The sequence below is a fragment of the Ursus maritimus genome, unplaced genomic scaffold (genome assembly GCF_017311325.1).
Source record: "Ursus maritimus isolate PB19 unplaced genomic scaffold, ASM1731132v1 scaffold_23, whole genome shotgun sequence".
NCBI lineage: Eukaryota > Metazoa > Chordata > Mammalia > Carnivora > Ursidae > Ursus > Ursus maritimus.
In genome coordinates, this window is record NW_024424786.1 from 11,755,943 (window position 1) to 11,780,807 (window position 24,865).

Here is a 24,865-nt window from a genome sequence, read left to right on the forward strand (position 1 = left end):
AGACTAGCAGTGCAAAAGTATAGGCCACTTAAAATAGAAAGGGGGGAGGGGTGCCTAAGTTGCTCAGTCAGTTGAGCATCCAACTTTTGATCTCGGCTCAGGTCATGATCTCAAGATTGTGAGACTGAGTCCCTCATCAGGCTCTGTGCTGGGCGTGGAGCCTGCTTAAGATTCTCTCTCCTCAAGTCTCTGCCCCATCTCTTTCTCTCCCACTCAAAAAAAAAAAAAAAAAAGAGGAAAAATCACCAAGTAAGTTATGAGCCACTTCTCCATTGTGCAAGCAAAAAAACACATCAATTATGTTTGAGTCCTTATATATTTAGGGGTCATTTTAGCAGGCATTAACTTAACTAATACATAGCCATTACTTTAAATTAGAAAATAAAATATCTTGCTTTGAAAACAAGAAGAAACTTCTTCTTTTTTTTTTTTTTTTTTAGATTGTATTTATTTATTTGACAGAGAGAGAGACAGCCAGTGAGAGAGGGAACACAAGCAGGGGGAGTGGGAAAGGAAGAAGCAGGCTCCCAGCGAAGGAGCCCGATGGAGGGCTTGATCCCAGAACGCTCGGATCACGCCCTGAGCCGAAGGCAGACGTTTAACGACTGAGCCACCCAGGCGTCCCAAGAAGAAGCTTCTTAAGCAGTGTAGATTTCAAGTTATATATTTATTAAATTTTTATTTGGGTGAATATTTCTGTTTATATGTAGATACAAATATGTGTGCTTGTATGTATGAACATATATGTATTCCATATTACATGTCTGTCATATATATGATGTGTATAACATGTCTATATACATATGTCTCTATATATGTCTCTATATATGTCTATACATTATATATATTAATGATTTATGTATGCATCATACATATTCTATATATATTATACATATTCATATATATTCATAATTATATATGCAATTTAATAAAATGATTTAGCAAGGAGAAGAGAGAGACAGAAAACAGCATAGATTGAGAAAAGTGGTTCTGCTAGAAATAGAAGGGAACCAGACAGAAGGAATAAAATAATTGCGTGATTTGTTTGGTTTTATCAGACACCATATTAGATTTGGGTGTTTTAAAATTTATATTCCTTTCTTAGAAAAGCTTTTGTGAAAAATTGTACATAAATTTTACAAATCAGAAATGTGGTGTTTAATGTGTTTCTTCCTAGGGTGATGTCATATTTTAAATTGTATTCAGGAATTCAATGAAGTCTGAAATTGGAGAGCTGCTTAAGTCTTAGGATGGCTAAAAGTTTAAACTAAAATAATGTTTGAATATTTTCATGAAACTCTGAAAGATGAACTTTTCATAAAGTACTACATTGAGATTCAAGTTAGCCCTTAATTGTCAGGAATAAATCTTTTGTCTCAATTTATCTTTGCCACTTGAGAGGACTTTATATTTCAAAGTGCTGTCCATGTGTCCCCCCTTTGACTAATGACTTTCAAAGAAAGTTGGACTTACTAGGATATCTATATGTATTCACTAAATTAGAGACAAAGCAGTAATGGTCTTAAGAAAGCAGCTGGCAGCAAGACTATTAGACTGTAAAGAGTTAGAAAACATTTTAAGTGTAAAATATGCTCATATCTATATAAATGTCCAATAAATAATTTAAGACAACCTTACTAATAATTTACAGTGTTGAATTGTTTAAACTCAATCAGCAACCACTGCACATGTGAGCAATTTATTTCCATAGCTATGTTTTTCTCAAAAAAATAGCTATTAAATGGGGGTATGGTATCTTTCTATCAGATGAATTATGAATGATATTTTAATCTAAGATGTTCAATAATATGAGTATGGCATTTCCAAAATTACATGCTTCTTTATAAATTATCTTATGAACATTCATTTAAAGTAAATGGGAAATACTGAAACTTTAAAGTGACAAATCGCCATCTTCTGTTGTATTAAATCAGGAATCATTTCTCTTCACTTTGAATACAAGAAATGAATACCAAAGACAAGAAAGTTATTAGTTCTCAAGTTCAAATCTAAAGTAACTTTCAGAAGAATACAGCAGACATACTCTTTAATATATCATTTTAACATGACACTATTTTGTGAAGATAAAATTGGTTTGTTAGGCATTTATCACTCTCATAGCAAAGGCAACCATCAACAAAACAAAAAGGCGACCTACTCAATGCGAGAAGATATTTGCAAATGATGTATCTGATAAGGGGTTAATATCCAAAATATATAAAGAATTTATACAACTTAACACATATCACACACACACACACACACACACACACACACACACACACAATCCTATTTAAAAATGGGCAGAGGATCTGAAGAGACATTTTTTCCAAAGAAGACATACAGATGGAAAACAGACACATGAAAAGACACTCAAAATCACATCACTCATCATAAGGGAAATGCCAGTCAAAACCACAATGAGGTATCACCTCACACCACTCAAAATGGCTAGTACCAAAAAGACAAAAAATGATGTGTTGGCAAGGATGTGCAAAAAAGGGAACCCTAGTGCACTGCTGGTGGGAATGTAAATTGGTACAACCACTGTGGAAAACAATATGGAGGTTCCTCAAAAAAACTGAAAATAGAAATCCCATGTTCAGTAATTTCACTACTGGGTATTTACCCAAAGAAAACAAAAACCACAATTTGAAGAGGTACATGCACACTTATATTTATTGTAGCATTATTTACAACAGCCAAGCTATGGAAGCAATCTAAGTGTCCACTGATAGATGAATGAAAAAGGTAGATGTGGTATTATATTTTAAAGGAATATTACTCAGCCATAAATAGAATGAGATCTTGCCATTTGCAACAAAACCAATGGACCTAGAAGATATCATGCTAAAGTAAAATAAGTCAGACAGAGAGAGATAAATAACATATGATTTCACTTATATGTGGAATCTAAGAAAACAAACAAAAAATAACTGGGCTCTTACATACAGAGAACTAGAAATTGTCAGAAGAGAGGTGGATGGGTGGAATAGGTGAAGGCAAGTAAGAAGTACAAGCTTCCAGTTATAAAATAAAAAGTCAAGGAGATGAAAAGTACAGCCTATAGAATATAGTCAATAATATTGTAATAATGTTGTATGATGTTAAATAGTAACTATACTTATCATGGTAAACATTGAGTAATGTATAGAATTGTTGAATCACTATATCGTACACCTAAAATTAACATCACATTGTGTGTCAACTATACCTCAATTTAAAAAAGAAAGTATTTGTCACTCTGCATCGAACACTTTCAGAGAAAAAATATCAGGCTCATATATTTGACTGATGCTCTCTTACACTCTTTTTTTTTTTTTCACACAAATTTGGACATAGAGCAAATGCTCATGCTCTAAGTCAATGGATTGGTTCCCAAAGAGAAGAATGATATGGACTTCCAATTTGCTTATAGTAATGTTCCTGAAAATGGAAATGGAATATGGGATTTACAAGCAAAACCAGGGTAAAATGCAGTATCACTGGGTATCAAAGTAAAAACTCAATGTATACTTACGCTATACAACAGTAAAAATGTAAAAAGACTATTTCTTTAAATCTTATAATGAATATTTTGGGCACAATATTTTCTTTATTTTCATATTTTATTTTTAGTTACAATTTGGTGCGCTTATTATAAACCAAGCACTTGGCTAAGAACTGCATGCATTATCTTAACCATTTCATGTTAAGAATATGTTCAGTTGTAAAACTTAACTTTTTTAATCTTTTTTTTTTAGATTTATTTATTTATTTTAGAGAGAGAGTGCATGCACATGAAATGGGGGCAGGAAGGGCAGAGGGTGAGGGAGAGAGAGAATCTCCAGCAGACTCCCCACTGAGCATGGAGCCCAAGAGGGGGCTCGATCCCAGGACCCTGAGATCGTGACCTGAGCCAAAATCAAGGGTCAGACACCTAACCAGCTGAGCCACCCAGATGCCCCAAACTCTTTATATTATTTTTTAAAATAAATACCTTTAATGCTTATCTTGGTCTAGGCATTATTTAAGCATTTCAAAACATGGACTCAATCCTTATTACCTCTAAGTAGATGCCATTGTTATTCACACTCTGCACATAGAAACTGTGGCAAAGAGAGATTAAATAATTTGCCCAAACTTTCATAAAAATTAAGTGGAGCAGAGGTTCAAATCTAGGCACTCTGTCTTTAGAGAACACAGTGGTTAAGACATTTATCTAAGAGCAAACAGCTAATAATTGATAAGAAAGAGATACTAATCTGAGGCCTACCTGTAAAATTATACTTACATAACCAGGCAAGAGAGTCCTTTCTCTGGCTTCTAAACTTTTTTTGGTAGGGGGGCTTTTTCAGCTGTGTTCCTTTTCATAGAGAAAGGAATACACAGGGCAGAGAGGATATACATCCTGGGAGTCCTTCCCAGCCCTCTTTGAACCCTCATACTGGTACTAGAGACTTCATTGCCCTGCAGAAAAGACTCTTATCTGCTTCCATAGCTTGCTCAAGCCTCTTCTCCAGCCATACTTTCAGTGTCTAATGTTAGGCCCAAGGAATTACCAAGGGTAGCTTTTAAAGGAATGTAAATTGAAATTAGATGTTTAGCCTGAGAGCCTACAAGTGTGCTCTTGAGGCCAGTCCTTGGTGTAGGATGGAGAAGAAAATTAAGAAAAATGGACAGGCCATTGTCTAGGGCCTCGTAGCCAGCTGTTTTCATGCCACCATGGTTTCCAAAATTTCTAAATCAAAACCTGGACATCCAGGTCATTATGAAGGTATATTTGTCAAGACAGAAGGAAAGGAAGTATTTTATCTATTTTCTACTATTGTATTACATCGTAGAAGTATTGGTGATTGTTCTTTTCAAAAAACACATCCTTATTCTTTATGATATTCTTACTTCTTAAAATCTAGTATAAAATCTGTGGATGAAAATGGTAGAGAACACAAACTTATTATTAACATGGTAAAAGAAAAAAGTGTTTCCTCCTCTCCCCTCCAATCTATTTTATTTTTTTAAGTGTTTTTTTTTTTTTTAATTAGAGAGGGAGGGGGGTAGAGGCAGAGGGAGAGGGAGAGAGAATCTTAAGCAGGTTCCACACCCAGCACAGAGCCCTATGTGGGACTCCATCTCACAGCCCTGAGATTATGACCTGAGCCGAAATCAACAGTCAGTTGCTTAACCAACTGAGCCACCTAGGTGTCCCTCAACTCTATTTTATTAATGTTTCATTTGACATATAACTCATAAGTTAATGATCTGCAGGGGAGTACCAAATCTGAGAATGGAGATCAAATGTAATGATATAAAGAATAATGAAGCAATTCTAGCTGGTAGTGCATCTAAAAACAGTATTCTAAAATGTAATCAACTTCAGGTTTCTCAGCCTTTCATCAGCTATCACTGTTTTCTCAAATCCTTTGTCAAATGTAAGGAAACACATTGACTTCAAGTTTCTTTGTAAGTTTTTAAGTATTGATTGTAATTTTTTTGCTGTTGAAATACCCTCCATATGTAATTTGCTTTCACTATACTTTATAAAAGGAAGCAAAGTTTGTTCCTGGTTATTCCTTTAGGTTAGCTACTTTTCATACCGTGTCTCATAGTGAAGAAATAGTTGATCCAAAAACGCTCTGATTGCAAACTGAACTATTAAAACTAAATATTTTATTAACTTTGACATCAGTAAGAATATATGAAGAACTAAAAACATATACTAAGAGTAGCCAAAAAGAATAAGGAGAAAGAGACCATCATAAAACATCAACATTTCTTACCAAAAGTGGAATTTTCAATTCAAAAAATAATTATTTTTGATTTAAAGTTAAAATGCTTTGGGTGGCTCAGTCAGTTAAGCGTCTGACTCTTGGTTTCGACTCAGGTCATAATCTCAGGGCCCTGGGACTGAGCCCTGCATAGGGCTCTGCGCTGAAGGTGGAGCCTGCTAGCGATTCTCCTGCTCCTTTTCCCTCTGCCCTTCCCCCCTGCTTGTGCCATCTCCCTCTCTCGCTAATTTTTTTTTTTTAAGATTTTTTAAATTTATTTGTCAGATAGAGAGAGAGCACAAGCAGGAGGAGCGGCAGGCGGAGGGAGCAAGGAGCCTGATGCAGTACTCAATCCCAGAATCCTGGGATCATGATCTGAGCCAAAGGCAGATGCTTAACCAACTGAGCCACCCAGGCGTCCCTCTAAATAAAATATATTTTTTTAAAAAAGTTAAAATACATCTACTTTGAAAGTTGAGCTCTGAAAATCTTAGTCATACACGAGCATAAACAGAGCCAATAAGTAGATGAATTGTATATGCTTCAGGAAAAAACAGAGCTAATACAGAAAAAGTTCAGACACTTTTTGTATTCTATTAAAAAACATTTTCTATGTGATTATTTTGAATAGCTTTTTTATCAGAAGATCATTATTTTATGACTGTGAAATGGAAATACTTGTGATATCTAGCGAGGTCTCTTTAAAACATCCTCAATTCTATAGGAAGAAGCCAAACTCGAATGCATAATCAGATTTCAACTTTATCTGCCCTGAAATCCTGCTTTGTCAGCATGCCACTATTACATGGTTCAGTTCAGCTGTCTAGTTAGAGACCCTGGCACTGTCTTGGATGTGCCCCTATCTTCCAAAATCTTAGTCTTTAAGCTCATCCTTTTGTGGTAGATCAGGTGATACTCAATTTAAGCTATAGTCTCTCAACTCCCTGTTTTATTAACAATAACAGACAATGAATATTAATTGCCATTTGGCACTGAAAACAAAAGTGAAGATTATCAGCAAACTGCCTCCAAACAACAATCTGCAGGAGAAAGGCGAAAAGCAGTCTATCATTTCATGGTTTGCCCATACAGTCCCAAGAATCAGGATGTTTAGACAAATGGAAGATGATACGGATTTTTTGGTTGTATACCATATGAATACTGGCAAAAAACTAAATAGAACCATGCATGTGGTCCACTAGCGAACTGCATTCTGTTACTCAAAGAAACATTTAGGCAAACAGATGGCTGTAGAATTTCAGCATGGATTGCAAAAAGCATTCTTACTTGTATTGTATTACGGTGTAAACTGTGATTACACAATGCCAGGAAAGTGAAATATTTAAATAAATGTTCTGTTTGCTGGATAAAATGTTTGAGTAACTTCTTCTCTCTACCCTCACACCCTTCGATCCCCCCTACACGAACTAAACCAAGGAATCTGGGAACTTGTGAGTCTTACCACACCAACCTCTAATTGATGTGGCTAAATGCCAATCAAAGAACCATTTTAGGAAAGTCTCTGGTCAAAATCGCTTTTCTTTTACTGTGAGATCTTACACTTTGTAGTAGCATAAATACATACTGATGGCAACATTCAAAAGGCCTATTTATATCCTTGGAGAGGAAAAATAGTTAACAGTGTCATGATATTTTTTTTCCCATTGCTTTTGTCAAAAAATCATTTAAGATTTTTAGCTTCCAAAAAAGCTCTGAGCCTATGTTAGGGTTTACTAAATCTGATTCTAAAGAGGAAAATGAAATAAGAGTGAAGTTCAGACACGCTTGAAAGAGCTATTTAGCTAGAACAAAAATGGAAAAATGGAAAGCAAAGCAACACATTTCAAGAATTTGCAAATCTTTTATCTTTATTGTGCCTATTTAACCTGTCTTTGGTATTTGGCTAATTCCTGTCGATGACAGTATACTGATGAATATTAATGTCTTATGTATATAAATATATATCTACACTTTAAACAAATGATGCAAGAGTAAATATTCTATGGAAACATACCTGAGTAGAGATTCTATGTGGAGGGCAAATGTGTATGAGAATCTATAATGCTGGATACTGGAGATAAAACAATAAGTTAACAATAACTCCTACCCTTTTAGGAGCTGACAATTTATGCTTTCGTAATTGCCCTATTTTGATAGATAAGGAAATATCGGACAGCATACTACCACTACATCATGTGGGCTATGTTGTATAGGAAAAGTTCATGTCATAGGTTAAAGAGTCCATCCCTGGACTGGGCCCACTGATTTTAAGGATTTTGTATAATCATGTCCAATAGAGTTATCAATTTTACATTGTTTCCCCCATCAGTATGCCAACTGAGAGGATCAATACCTGCTTTGGGGTTAGTTTGATACTGACATCAAGTTTGTAGAGGTAGAAAGCAGGTTTCACATGAGAGACTATGGACTATGAGAAACAAACTGAGGGCCTCAGAGGGGAGGGGGGTGGGGGAATGGGACAGACCGGTGATGGGTAGTAAGGAGGGCACGTATTGCATGGTGCACTGGGTGTTATATGCAACTAGTGAATCATCGAGCCTTACATCGGAAACCGGGGAAGTACTGTATGGTGACTAACATAATATAATAAAAAATCATTAAAAAAAATAATAAAAAAAAAGAAAGCAGGTTTCATTAATATCTCTTAGGTTTCTAATTCATCAACAATAATCCTTTGTCAGCTTCACCTCTAGTTCCAGGGTTCCTGAATCTAAATAGTCCTTATGTCTCATATCGTTAGTGTTAATAATAATTACCAGAATAGCATTTACTCAGTGTTTGTACTGTATCATACACTGCTCTTAGCATTTTCCATATGTTAAACCATTAAATCTTTAAAATAACCATATAGAGTAAAATTATTCTCTTTTTACAGAAGAATTATTTGTTTTTGGAGTAATCAATACCCAATTAATCAATTAATTCAATAACAATTAATCAAATACTGAATATTCTGCTCTAGGCATTAAAATAGGGATGAGGGACAACCTCTCGGGAAAAAAAAAAAAAAAAAAAAACCAGTGTCTTCTTTCAGAGTTTATAATCTAATGGTAAGCAGTTAAATTAACCACAGCTATAATAAAATAGTTTCTAATAAATGTATTGTAGAGAATGCCTTTAAGGTCACAAAAGAGGGCCATCTAAAATAGTCGGGAAGGGTACTGAAACATTTCCCAGTATAAAGACCCTTAATCAAACAACAGTTACATAGGAACAAGTCTGTGTGGGGAGTGAAAGTCATTCTAGGCAAAAAAAAAAAAAAAAAAAAAAAAGATATTCATGAATATAACTTGATTATTTGAAAACAGTCAGTCTGTATGCAGTCATTTTTACTTTTGATAAGTTGGGGATTTTAATCAGATGCTCTCCAAGGACAACCAAAGAAGGGGGTTCTTAACCAGTGAGGAAATCCAGCCAAATGCCCAGCAGCCAAATTCAAGGCATTTTGTGTCCTGTTTAATTCACATCAAATCTCATTATGTGATGAAAACTTTGTTTTTTAAAAATACATAAAAGTTAAGAGAATGATTAAACTTTATGTGAACACCTAATTAGAATATCTGATGGTGGGTAGGGTGAGATCCTTAAACAAAAAACAAAAAACAAAAAACAAAAAAAACCAAAACTGTTCTTGCAAAATACAGTTCTCCAAACTGTTAACTTTGCAGTTCAATCTAGCTCTGTGTAAATACATGTGATTTCCCTCTAATTGCTTTTGCTCCTAGAATTGTTACAAATATGGTGCTGTAGTTTAACAGAGAAAACATATTACCTTGAATAGCAATTTACAGAACTTACTTTTATATTTTATTTTTATTTATTTATTTATTTAAAAGATTTTATTTATTTATTCGACAGAGATAGAGACAGCCAGCGAGAGAGGGAACACAGCAGGGGAGTGGGAGAGGAAGAAGCAGACTCCTAGCGGAGGAGCCTGATGTGGGGCTCGATACCATAACGCCGGGATCACACCCTGAGCCGAAGGCAGACGCTTAACCGCTGTGCCACCCAGGCACCCCTTACTTTTATATTTTAATCACTCCATGATCCATAATTGCCATACCAAGTACTTCAAGTAGGCAGGATAGCATAGCATTTAGAGCATTAACTTTTGAATTAGGCCGACTTAGCCTTCTCTAATGTTGGCAGCGCAGGTAATCCTAACAGAGCCTTACTTTGCAGGAACTAATCACCAAAATCTTGCCATTCAGGTTTCTCAGGGCTGGAGGTCAGTTACCAGTTTTAATTTTTTAGGTTTGTGTCAGTCATCAGTTCTTTGGAATTATCACGACAGGAAGAACATTTCAAACCTAATCCTATGGAACCTTCATAGCCTTCTCAATGAATTAAGAAACAAAGGGTGGTCCCCTTATTTTCCTCTCTCTATAGGGACTTACATCATAGGAACATCTTTCTAAATAAGTCTCTTTCCCAGTATGCTTTCCTACTCTCTTGATCCATTTATATTCTAGAAGTGAGTGAACGAGTTCAACAGTAATGAAACACGTTCTCCTTCATTCTCTTTATAAAATATATATCAGGTCAGAGGATGCATTCTGTTTTACTTTCCTTTTTGTATTATTAAGACATTCAAAATGGTGGCAAGAAGCGTGCATTCTAGCATCTTACTATATGAGAGCTGACATTAAATTCAGTGCTATGAATTTTAATATTTCCTTCAGCAGTTCTAAGTTTTCCATATAATTTTAAAATTAGAGAAATAAAAGCTTTGAGCCCACGTTAGAGTCAGATTTAGCAAATCCTAAAGAGAGAAATGAACAAAAGAGGGAAAATCAAACGACCCTATTGTGGCTTCCTTGTACACTGAGAGTGAGCCAGACTCTCAGGTTACACAAGTAAACACAATGATTTTTGTATACTCTTGATACCTCCAGCATCATACAAGCTTTTAAAGGCATTGTATAAGTTGCTATAACCTCTTCAGAAAAAAAGATGATAAGATACCTGGAAAAGCCATATGAATATGTATCATCATTATTCCTACAGTGTGTTTGTGTGTTCAAAACGTATTATAAGCTTATCTTCAATACAATTAATTATAAAGAGATAACTAGATAAACATATAATTAGTAAACAACATAAAGACATCATACAAAGGAATGAGATAGTGAATTGTGGGATATTAACAGAGAGTAATCCAGCATAGTTGTTCATAATTATAAAAGTCCCAAAGACACAGGGAGAAGTATTACTGATTTAAAAGCAGAAATTTCATGTACATGATGGTTGCAACTATGTGAACTGCACATGCAAGTATGCATCTAACTTCTTTTGTTGTTATAACACATTACCAAAAGTTTAGCCATTTAAAAGAACACAGATTTATTACTTCATAGTTCCAAAAGTCAGAATTTCCACACAAGTCTCATCAGCTAAAAGCAAAGTAACTGCAGGACTGCTGCATTCACTGGAGAGTCCCTGAGGAGAATCAGCTTTTAAGCTCATTCAAGTTGTTGGCAGAATTCAGTTCCACATGATTATAGGACTAAGATCCTGATTTCCTTGCTGGCTGTCATCTAGGGTTATTCTCACACACTAGAAGCCACACACAGCCCTTGGTTTGTACCCCCTCTTCCTTTATCCTCAAAGCCAGCAATCATGAGTAGTGTCTTCACTTTGGATCTCCCCTTCAGCTTTATCTCTTTTCAGCTTTCTTTTCCTTCTCTTTAACTCTAGATGGAAGATTCTCTGCTTCTAAGAGCTCATATTGGATTAAATTGGGCCTACCCAGATAATCCAGGATAATCCGCCTATTTTAAAGCAGTAACTTTAATTGCATCCGCAAAGTCCCTTTTGCCATATAAGATAATATATGTGCACATAAGTAGAGAGTGTGGACATGTTTAAGGGTCCATTAATCTGCCTTTCAAAATACAGACAGTGGACAAAAGTTCATATGTGAAATGAAAATAATTAGGATACCAAAAGAGCTTATCATTTCTTAAAATACTCTTTAGTTTGTTCTACATTCTCAGAAATAAGAGGAAATTCATTACACTTATTAAGTTCTGACACTTCAGTTCAAATATATGTATGTGTGTATGTGTGTGACTAATTCATAAGCTTAAACACACACGACTATTTCTGCATTGCAGTAATTATTTTCATGGTAGCATTTTGTTATAGAATAAATCTTACATATTCAATGTATAGCTTTAATAGGAAACAAGCATTGCAGAATCTATTTTTAATAAAATTAAATTAACAAAAATTGTAAAATTTATAAGAAGTACATAAGATTATGTAGTCGGGTATATTTTACAGCAAAACAAAACAGTACAAGAAATTTTATGCAGTCAAGGAAATACAGATAAAAGTACTGTTTTAGGTACTTTTACTTAAACTCTGTTCCAGCATTCTACAAATTGGGCAGGAGATTAATGATAATCCTGTCACAAAACTTACGAACCAACAATTAGGTATGCAGAAATAGAAAGTGATGCTCAGAAATTACCTAAGATTTGTAAGGAAAAATATAAAATAAAATAAATCCCTAGAAGGCAAAATGTTTTTAAACACTGGTACAAACCCATGAAGTAACACCCTAAGAACTAAGTGAAAGCTCAAAATTTTATCTAGATGTTAGTCATACTGAAAGTTTTCTCCTACTAGTACTGTAGACACAGAAAACAAAAACAAACCCCAGTTCATTACTATGGTTCATCATGCTTTAATAATTTGTATCCCCAGAGGTTGCACCAGCCATACGAACCAAAAAAGTGGTAGAGTGTTAAAAGAAATTAGTCCACAGATAAAAGTAAATCATGGTCATAGTTGATTATACTGCCAGGTGAGAAGTCCTTGCCCCAGATCAGAGTAGATAATCTAGAGCTTGAAGTTCCCTTTAGATGAGGATGCTTAATTCAAAAGGAGTTAAGTAGTGTCTGTAGCTGTTCCATTTCTATTAGGTTTACTCCCTCACAAAAGAAAGGAGAAAAAAACCCTGCACTCACTGTAAAACTGAATTTAATATAGAAGACTGCATTTATTCCACACAACTACCTTGTAAGATAGGTATTATTCCTATCACTTCACAGATGGGGCAGTTGGGGCTCAGTTGCTTAATTTACTCAAGGCTGGTTAGTTATCTGGGAAAATAAACTGGATATCNCCCTAATTATCTCTGCTCTCTCTCTTTTTCCATTGCATTAAAAACAAACAATGGAAGATTTGAATGCATAAGACCATTCAAATTAATAGATTGCAATTACCAGTTAAACATTCCGTTATTATAAAACAATTGTGAGCAGAAAAGCATAAATGAGTTATCTGCTATATCTAAGACTCTTTTGGATAAAGCCAAAGATGCAATATTCTCCTTAATGATTAAGTAGAGAACCAGAGGATTCCATTGGTGGGAGCCACAGGAAATAGGTTGCAACATGCTCTTTTTATTGCAAAAGCACATTCCAAGTGTGAAGAATATTTATATTTCAGGTATACAGAAAAATAACAGCATATATTTTGGTTTCTGCTTAGGAGATAAGAAATGGAGAGGATTGCACCTAACCCTACAACAATAAACATGCCAGACAAAATGCAAGCTTATGACTTTGAGTGTATCAGACAGCTGAGGTACCCATCCAGCCTGACACAGAAGAAGAGACAGTTGCCTACAAAGGGAGACAGGATGTGAGTAATTGTTTACCTGGAGCAGATATAGCCAGACATAAATGGAAGAATTCAGTTAGAATGGTTAATGAATTAGTGGAAGATGAGACATAGGTTGTTGAGTGTGAAGGCCTTGGGGGCTGCAGATATAGGGAGAATTTGTACCTTTTTCAAAGCTCTTTTCTTCTTTACCATGTGTTCACAAAACAAGAGTGGCAAGAATCCCAAGAACACATCCTTCTTGAGAGAGGGTAACAACAACTACTATGTGAGGGAGACAAAATCTGCCTGAACATTTTTCCCCCCTATGCTTGCTATGGAACAAAAGCTTCAATATGGAATGGGAAGGGACAGTTAGGGAGGCCATAGTTAGCTTCTGTTGCTGATAAGTTGGGAATTCAGTAGTAGAAACATGTAGATTAGCGTTAATGAGAGTGATTCCATGCTATTCTAAACTCCAGAGAGTTTAGAAGTATCTAAGTTTTCAAGATTCTCTAGTTCATCTATCCACATTCCCCATCCCAAGTTTCAAGGTCCCACAATTTCCCTATTAGTTTCCTGATTTGGGCACACTGGATTTACTTCAACTGAGAATCCAGTTTTCTTTTACTCAGGTTCTGTGCCTTATTTTCAGGATTATGTGTTCTTGAAATTGCAAGAGGTAAATGTCTCTTTAAACGATGCAGAGGAGGCTCTCCAATTTTCACATTTTGCTTCAAACGTAGATTAATAGATCTGGGACTCTCACTTGTCTATTCAGTAAATCGATGGCATTTAGCAACAGGAACTAAACTCCAACTACAGAGTAGTTACTCATTCCCTCATGCTTTCCAAATTCCAAAGATTCTGGCCAGCTATGCATCCCCTTCATCCTATTTCTGTTCCAAATTCACTACAGGTAAACACCTTGGCAAATATACTGCTACAGCTTTCCAGGAACTATCAAAACTCCATTTACCACCAGCGATGGTGTCCTTATTGCCATTGGTTGGTGCATTCACCTACAGAATCCAATCCTTAGAGTTGGCTTCCTAGGGCCATGCCTGGCACCAACTCTCTTCAATTAGATTCCCTAGAAACAGAGGTAAAGATAGGATTTCTTTTGAAAGCTAATTATTGATAGAGTGCTCTCCAGAGGGAAAAAAACAAAAAAACAAAACAAAACAAAAAAAAAACAAAAAACCCAGCTAAAACCTGTAAGTAAAAGAGCAAAGCCAAGCAGTAAAATGGGAAAAGCTGAGAAACAATACTATCTCAGCAAATGCCTAGCTTTGGCCTAACTCATAGTGGGAGATATTTGGGAATAAAGTAATCAACAGTGTTGCCCTCTTTGGTGGCATGGGATTTCTCCTTATTTCCTTGTAGCACTCAATCATTGGCTCTGAATTATCCAGGGAAGGGGTGGGGGGTCAATATAACTCCCAGTTAGAAAATGCTCTAATCAGTGGAGGGCAATTTTCTGGAGAAGGCGGGTAACTGTGGGCCATTACAAGCTGACAGCAACTGGGGAATGCGTATGCCAGTCGGTAAGGGAGATACTGGAGATTTCAGCTCAGGGTTTACGGGTGGGGCAACACAATTTCTCCTATAAGGATAAAGTCCTTTTGATCCTTTCACCCTCTCCTTCTTACTCTCTGTCCCTCCATCTTCCAAGACCTCTCTCCTCCACTCCTGTTCAAACACACACACACACACACACACACACACACACAGAGCTTTCCCTTTTTGCTTTCAATATAGGGAAGTTATGTTTGAGGCTGTGGCAAATAAAGTGGGAGAACAACTAAAACATTGAAATAATCACTGAGACACCAACTCAACAGGATTCAATAATTGTGGAATATGTAGAAGGTAAATGCTGAAAGTGGTATAGACACATCAAACACAATGATGGGAGTTGAAATGAGCATGGATTTGAGCTTATCCTACCATAACAGCGACTGAGTGTCAAGAACACAGATCAGACATCTTAGACCATTTTAAACATCATTAACTCTTCTTGAGATTCTATGCCAGATCTCCAGTAAATATACAAAGAGCCAAACCCACACAGATGATTTCCCAGTGCATCTTGAGGCATTCTCCCAGGAAACAACTGTTTCATCCAGTTAACAGAGGTGAATCAGACACTGAGGGTAAAAGGAGAGATCAAATAGAATTATTCACATAGATCACATGCCTCATGGTCACCAAAACATGGTGCCTAATGCTCTCTTGCAGGGTCAACAAACTATAGCCTCAGGTTAAATTCAGCCCACGTCCTGTTTTGTTTTTTTAAATGGCCCATGAGATAAGAATGATTTTTCACATTTTAAAAGTTTTTTTTTTTTTTTAAGATTTTATTTATTTATTTGACAGAGCGTGAGATAGCAAGAGAGGGAACACAGCAGGGGGAGAGGGAAAGGGAGAAGCAGGCTTCCCGCTGAGCAGGGAGCGCGATGTGGGGCTGGATCCCAGGATCATGACCTGAGCCGAAGGCAGACACTTAACAACTGAGCCACCCAGGTACCCCTAAAAGGTTTCAAAAGAGGAAAAGTGAAGTAGGATATGGGACAGACCTCAAAGCCTAAAATATTTACTATCTGGTCCTTCACAGAGAAAGTTTGCCAATGCCTATTCTATGATTCACGTCATAGAAATCTGAAAATCTCTTCCACCAAAAAAAGGAAGATCAATATTCTCTAGTACAAAAAACATGCTCTAGTAGTAGAACTTAATCCCTATCCCTAATTGCTGATGGTATTTAATTTGGGCCATGAGTAGTAAGGAAATAAATAGTTTGATGTATTACTCCCCTCATGAAAACTACACTTGATATGCCCTAAATACTCAATAAAATGCTATAAAAATGTGTTTCCTATAATTTCTGCTTGCTCTAAGGTTCATCACACCTCTGCATTCATAGGAGTCACTGGGAATTTTTATTAAAATGTGGATTCCTAAATTCTATCCCAGGACATTTCAAAGATCGAGAGAGGGAACACAGCAGGGGAGTGGGAGAGGAAGAAGCAGGCTCCCAGCGGAGGAGCCCGATGTGTGACTCGATCCCAGAATGCCAGGATCACGCCCTGAGCCGAAGGCAGACGCTCAACGACTGCGCCACCCAGGCACCCCAGGACATTTCAAATTCATAATATACTGGGTAGGACACAGGAGTCTGCATTTCAAATACCCCCAGGTGATTCTGATACAGGGAGATTATAAACTGCACTTTGAGGAATACATGAAGCATGGAAAAGCATAAGTTTAAAGTCAGGCATATTTGGACTTAAAGGCTAGTATACCGATTAAATCCACAAATAATTTGAGCACATTAAGTACCTACTATGTGCCAGCTACTCTTGTCAGTATTGGGGGATGCAGCAGTGGGCAAAACAGAAAAAATAATCTGTACCCTCATGGCACTTGCTTGTGAGTTGGTATAAACATATTAAAAACAAATAAGTAAAATGTATGGAATGTGAGTGTGATGAGTACCTTGAAGAAAAAGAAGGCAGAGAAATGCAGCAGGTAGTTGGGTGTAGGGGCAGGTGGGTAAGGGGAAAGTTCTCCTGAGATGAATTAGTCGAGAGACATGAAGGTGAGTCAGGGTGAGGAAGGTGATGCGAATATTTTAAACTGGTAAGTTCCTGGGAGAGAAAAGAGCTAATGCCAAGCTTGAAGTCTGGCATATTCAAAAAATGAAAAAGAGTAAGGAGGCAATATGGAGAAAGAGGATCACTGTTAACTGCTGTGTGAAGAATAACTGGAGGGACCGGGGTAGGCAGAATAATACCACTCGAAGCCCTCACCCCCATATATCATCTTATGTGGCAAAAAAAAAAAAAAAAAAGGATTTTGAGATGTGGTTAAGGATCTTCAGATAGGGAAGTCAGCCTGTATCAATGTAATCACAAGCCTAGTTGTAAGTGAAAGAGGGAGGCAGCAGGGTCAGAGTCAGATCTGAAGGTGGATGGGAGAACCATAGTTTTGAAATGCAGGGAAAGACACTCTGAGAAGTTGAGAAATGTAAGATAAAAGATTCTCACTTAGGGCTTCAGGAGGGAATGTGGCCCTGCTGACACCATGATTTTGGCCCAGTAAGACCCATTTCAACATCTGACCTCACAGAAAGTAAGATAATGATTTTTTGTCTGTTTAAGCTACTGCGTGTGTGGTAATTTGTTACAGCAGCCCAAGGAGAATAATACAGGGAGTAAAGATATGAACATGGAGATAACTTGGGAGGTCACTGCAGTAACTAATTCAAGAAGTAATGGTGGCTTAGACTAAGGTGATAATAGAAGAGACAGTATAAAAGTGATTGAATTCTGAAGGGGAATGGGAATGACTCACAGATGGACAGGGTGTTAGATAAGAGAAGGATCAGGATCAAGGGGGGAAGCCCAGCCTTTTGGTCTCAGATGATAAAGGAAAGTGGTTGTCATTTACTAAGATGGGGAAAATGTTGGAAGAGCAGGAGGAAGAAGTACCTGTTGCATGTCCAAGTGAGTTTGTCAAATAGCCCGTTTGCTATTCAAGTCTAATTTTAGGGGTGAGGTCTGGGCTGGAAAGATAAATTTGCGAGTAACCACTTTTAAATAACAGTTGAAATCAGGAGAGAAATCTTCAAATGGGTGAGTAAACATAAAAAGAGAGGTCTAAAACCTGAGCCCTGTGTCATTCCAATTTGGGGAGATCGTAAAACGAATAAACTAGCAAAGGAAATTGAGAAACAGCAACACATATGGTGGGGAAATGAACAGGTGAATGAGATGTCTGGAAAAAGGGATTTAAAGATGTGTGAAGTTAAGGATCTTCAGATGGGGAGGTTAGCCTGTATTATCCTGGTGGGCCCAATGTAATCCCAACCCTCCTTATCAGTAAAAGAGGGAGGCAGCAGGGCCAGAGATCTGAAGATGTTATGCTGTTGGCTCTGAAGACAGGGGGCAGAGTCATAGTCAAGAAATGCAGGAAAAGGCCCTTGCCCAGAAGCTGAAAAAGGTAAGGCAACAGACTTTCACCTAGAGCTTCAGGAGGGAATATGGCCCTGCTGACACAATGATTTCCGCCTAGTGAGACCCATTTCAATGTCTGACCTCCAAAAAGGTAAGTGTTGGTTTAAGCTACTGCATATATGATAATTTGTTATGGCAGCCAAAGGAGGATAATATAAGGAGTAAAAATATAACCTGGAGATAACTTGGAAGGTCACTGCAGTAATTAAGCCAGAACTTAAGAGTGGAAAAAAATGTAGCAAATATTGATGAGAACTCAACATGAGTACTAAGGAATGGCTATTGATTTTAGCAACGTGTATGTAGCAATAGCACTCTCAGTGAAGTGTTAGGGGAGAAAGTCTGACTAAAGGAGTTTGACTGGTTCTACTACTTGCTAACTTGAAAACCATGGACACATTTCCTAACCTCTGGAAATGTCAGTTTCCTCTAAAATATGGCATAATTATTCATGTTATAAAGATCTTGCGAAGATTAAAGGATGTAATGCTTGTACAGCATCTCTTAAAATTTCTGGCACATAGAGAAATGTCAGCTATTTTCCTTTTCTGTTCCTCTCCAATATTCCAATGAAATAAAACTATTTGTGCCTCATATATTCTATAAAGTGAATACGAAATGGGTGCAATCCAGATAAGATGTGGACTTGCCTTATACCTAAGAACTGATATTAGACTAGCTTCCATTTCTTGATTCATGGAAAGTCTAGTGACCTCTGAAGAATTTCTGTAAGTTTCCAAAGTTCATCCAGAGTTCCCACTGATCTGAACACTCGGCTTTCTTTTCAACTTAAGGATAGTATTATTTTCTAGAACTAAATCTGTTCATCTACAAATAACAGAAAATCCAACAAATGTCTAAACATCAGATAAAAGTTTCACTCCCCTTTTTTAAGACCAAGCGTAGTAAGTCTGGGCTGGTAAAAAGCATGGTGATACCTTAGGGGACCCAAGGAAAGCAAATCTGGCTTCTGTTTTCTCCGGAAAGAATTTTTTTCTCAAGACTTTTACCTCATGATCACAAAATGGCTGCTCCACTTCCGGAATCACAGACATCAGACAGGAGAAAGCAGAGAGCAAAAGATGAAGTGGCCTGTCAGCTGATTTAGTACTCTTAAAACCGCATTCTTGTAAGCCTCACCCAGGAACTCTGAATTACTTCTAATTGTTCAGATGTAAGCACACTCTCCTCCTTACAGTGTTGAAGGAGGAGTATTGTTTTTTTTTTCCTCCAGTTTCTGAAATAGGCTGGAAAAAAGAGTTGTGAATGCTGACGAGTATTAAATCCAGAATCATCCCAGATGAGCCCTGACACATATACCTCTCACACATAAGCACAGACACAGTGCTGTAAGTAAGACCTTGCTGGTGAGCTGAGAGAGCTAGAGTGAGACTTATGTTGCAGAAACGCACACTATTTACAAATTATTAGAAATACCAGTTTGTTTTTATGTACAGAAGTTATCTAATTGTCCCAATTCTAAAGCAAATGATCACACTGAAACCAAGAAGGCAATTTACCTTGATACTACTTCTGGGGAAAAACGAAAACAAAAACAAAAACTAACTTGATTTGTTTCATGATCTTAGTACAAAATATTTATAAAAAATAATACTTCAGAAAAGGTCAGGTGATTTTTGACAACTAATTTTTAGCTCTAAGTCATTAAGGTGGTAGCATAAGCAGGTTTTCCTCCTCGTTTTCTGTAATAATAGCTTTCCTTAAAGCTTGAGGCTTTAGACTGAACCACTATTTTAGGGTAAGAGAGGATTTTTAGATAGATACTTTTAATAAGAACATTGTTTAATATCTTCTAGAAAATACATTGAAAAGGAATGTAACTGATCTCTGTATGTGTTTTTAAGAAACAAAAACAAACAAAAAAAATTTCTCTGGAAGCCTAGACTGAAGATTAAATTCAGTGCTTTTCTGTAAAGTAGGATCCAAGCACATCCCCTGTTCTATGCTTCCCCCCCCACCCCATAACCTCTCACCCCTGAGGGGATATTTGACAGTATCTGTAGACATTTTTGGTTATCACACTGGAAGGGGGAAGGTGTGAGAAGCATCTAGTACATAGAGGCCAGGGTNTGCTGAACATCTTATAATGTAAGGGATAACCTTGACAAGCAAGGATTGTCTTGCCTAAAATGTCACTGGCATGGAGGTTGAGAAACCCTGATCTAGAAGGTTAGGTTTCTATTTGATTCAGAATCTTAGTCCCTGTGATAGCTGCCTCTAGGCATGCTGTACAGAAAAGTGACTCTTTAGAGTTTCTTTTACTATCTCATTTGATGTTTTACAAAGCCCAACATTTAGAAGTCAGTTAGCTTAGTCTTCTGCTTGCACAACTGAATCATCTCCACCCTTTCCTACCTTGCGTTTTCTCCTGGATTGAAGATCTGTATCAATAGGATTCAGGTCCCCTGAGTGTTTGGCCATTGGGATACCCAAATGAAGACAGGGAGGCAGGGAAGAAATACACTAAACTTACACCTCTCTCCTTACACCTAACACCTTCCATGTCACGTAATCTGGGTCCTTTGCCCAAAAGTTCTAATCTCTACATGACTTTTCTTCCTGTGTCCCATAACCCCTCCTTCTATTTTAAAGGTAGGCACAGTAACACCTCTATTATTATAAGCTCAGGATCACTGACCTATCCATTACAGTTCTTAACTCTCCCCCAAACTTTTGGTACAGTTCTTGTGTAAATGTTTCGAGCAGGAGTGTACCCTCAGTTTCCTGAGAGAAATCTAACTCAGTTTTGGAGTGTGTCTATATCTAGGGCCTAGGTGCCCCTTTATATCTTGCCCACCTAAATGTTCTAACATCTCTCACAAGAAATAACCCCCAAGGAGAAGAAACAAAAATACAAACAACAGTTCAAACACAACAGAACATGAAAGATCGTGAAAACAGCTACATAACTTGTAAAACATAGGTCTCAATTATCTTCTAATATTAACATGTTAGAATTGACAATTCTTCTTAAGTTAGAGGCTTAAAAGCACAATCAACATCCCCTTGTTGGGAAAATCTAGTACTGTCCTACCAGACTGTGCCCTCACCCTACTACATGCTTGTCCAGTCTCCCCCAAGCCCCTACTATCCTTGATACTAAGATAGCAGTAGCTTTCTCATTCATGACCCAATCCCCACTATTTCTACACTATCCCATTCAGCAACCCATTGCTATTGTAAAATATCAAGTTGGTCGTTTATCTTCCTTAATTAAACTCCTTTTGTTTTTTCTTTGCCTACTGAATACTGTCTAATCTTAATATGAAAAGGAAGGCCTTTTGCAATCTGATCTCAACTTTCTTGCCAGTATTATCTTACATACTTTAAAGAATCTCTTCTACTCAAGTTAGAAGTGGTAGATTTGCCTCATACCAGCATTCAACTGTCTACTGAACATCCAATTCTGAATAACCAGTTATCTGCTAATGGCGCTTTTCAAGTAAAAGTGGTATTTCATTCAAAAGGGGGTGGTGTGGCAGTCTAGGTCCCAACTCAAATGTTTTTACTTGGAACAGTCATACTCTGGTTACAATAGAAGTGTTTTACGCATACTTACTTTCTTAGTTTCTCAAATATATTTTTTAAAGATTTTATTTATTTTAGTGGGGGGAGGGGCAGGGAGAGAGGGAATCTCAAACAGACTCCCCACTGAGCTCAGAGGCTCAATATCCGACCCTGAGACCATGAACTGAGCCAAAATCAAGAGTCGGCCATTCACCTGACTAAGCCACCCAGGTCCCACTAGTGCCTCAAATATTAGAAGGAATTAAGATTTAAGTAAAAATATTAACTGCAGCTTAAGTGAAGAATACCGTGACTATTAACAGAATCTGGTGTCACTGTTTTGGTTCAGGCTGAAGCACCAGCGGTTTATCCATTATTTTTACATCTGTGCAAATATCAGCATAAAGAAAAAGACCAATAACCTCTTAGTATTACTAAGAAAAGTTTTTACCAACAGATCCCTTAAAAGATTTTCAGGGATCCCAGGGGGTCCATGGACCACATTGGTATAACTGCTGCTATAAAGAGTGAATTAAGTTCTTGAAGCTGGTTTTTACTTTCTCTAAATTCTGGGTTACTAAAAAAGGGGCAAGAAATCACTAGTTGAAGAGAAGGAAGGTAGAACCGTGAACTTTATGTTCTGATTTTCCACCTTTGCCCACGGCTTTAATCCTGTATCCCATGGATGCACCTGAAAGTGGGCCAAGATGCTGCTCCTCTGGAGCTTTACTTCCAGCTTTCCAGCTGTTTCCACAGCACTTTTTACAAGGCATATCAGAATTTCCATCATATTGATTTCAGTTATTAATTTGCATGTGTTTCTTATTTGGTAGAAAGTGAGCTTCTAAAAGGCAGGAGGCATGTTTTATTCATCCTGGCACCCCAGTACCTAGGGTTGGCACAGAGTACATATTCCAAAAAGAAAAAGCTCAAGGACAGTGGAGTTTTTGCCTAAGTGGTTACATTCTAATTGCAATAGTTATTTCCTGAAGTAACAGTAGTCGGTATTTTTCTGGGGAGGGCTTACTATGTTTCAAGCATCGTCCTAAGTGCTTTGTAGATACCATTTAATCCCTACACAGTTTTTAAGTTGTTTACTTTATTTCCAGTTAACATACAGTGTTATATCAGTTTCAGGTGTACAATATAGAATTCAACACTTCCATACATCATTCTGTGCTCATCATAATACACAAATTCTTTACATTCATAAATTATTACTCCCAACTCCTCATCATTGTTTCATTTTGTTGAAACAAAAATGGAGGGTTAAAAGGACAAGTGACAATATATTTTCTGCAGTCACCCAATTAGCAAATATTGGAATCAATATTCAATAATATACTTATGAATGTCAACTACTTTACATATAAAAAGCAAAGCATGCTGCTGGTGACTTTGTTGTTGACCTCATTTTTTTTTTTTTTTACCTCATCTGTGTATATTGATCTGAGAACATGTGTCATGATCAGGTGGCTTTTACTTCATGCTGATAGGGGCCGCTAAATATTAGACAGTTACAAGTGGGTTTCCATGGTATGTCTATGGCTCTGACCAGTATTCATGTGATTTTTTTTTTAACTGAAATATGTCTGTAAGAAAACACTTTTCTCCTGATTCTGTTAGCTTCTTCCTGAAGCATGTCTAAACTTGTATCATGCAGCCTATCTTGCATCACGTACTTCAAGACCTTTAATGCCTAACAGTCTGTGATAGTGGCTAAGGGAGGAAGAAAAAGGAGCCTTAAGAACCTCCGCTGATCAGTGGGCAGTTAAGACCAGAATGAGCTTCTCCCTTCAGAGACTGTGCTGCTCCTATTCAGATGCAATTACCTCCTTGCAGCCAACTTCCCAAGCTAAACTCCGCTTAGAGGAATAGCCCAGCATTCCACTCCTTAGGACCTGTAATAGGAAATATCTTGATAGGAATATCTGAAGCTCTGGTGCAGGATACTCCTTTCCAGCAGCAAGATTTTAGGTAGGCCGACTTCTCATTAGAGGTGTGTTTATACTCCTGAATCACAAGTTTGAGAATAATTCCCTTAAAGTCAAAATGAACTAAGGATCTACTAGACTGCACACGGAATTTCTTCTTGGGCTACTGAATGGTCAGGGATTTGTGTTCGTATGTAAATTTGTCTTTTCCCAAGCAGTGTAGCTCCTTACTCTAGTACTAGGTTCCATGACAAAGTTTCTTCTCTGTATTCTATGATCATTCCCTTATGTTGATGTCCTCCTTCTCAGCTCGGGCAATACCATAGTGACATTGTATGTTGTCAAGAGTATTTCATAGTAGTTTTCAACTACTTGACTTTTTTGACGGCCCGCAGTGAGATTATATATTTTACATCATGACCCATCTAAAAACATACTTTCACAAACTTTTCCTCTTATTACGTATAATGTACTCTTATTCTATATTCTTTCTATAGGTCCACTAAATTGATTTTGTGATTCACAAACAGGTCCTGATCCTCAGTTTGAACATGATAACCTATTGTAGGGTAGTGGGTCTCAAAGTATGGGGAAATTAAAAAAAAAAAAAAAAAACTATAATCATGAAAGAACAAGTACATATTTACAATAAGAAAACCAATAGAGCACTTCTAAAATTTTGCCATCCATCGGAATCACCTGAAAGTCTTGTTAATACAGATTTCCAGGCTCTACCCTAGAGATTTGATATAGTAGGTGAGATGAGCAATTCAAGAATTTGCATTTCAAACAAGTTCCTAATGCTGCTGGTTTCAGCGATGCACTATGAGGACCACTAGTCACCAAGGAAAATCAAGGATTTCCTCCCACTGTTAATCTTAATAGAGCTTTCCTCAGAGTTCTATGTATGCCCCCTTGTGGCAATCCAAGGTAAAAGTTTAGAAGACAGTGCTTCCAAAATACCACTGATACAGGCAGTAGAAATTAACACTCAAATTTAAGATGT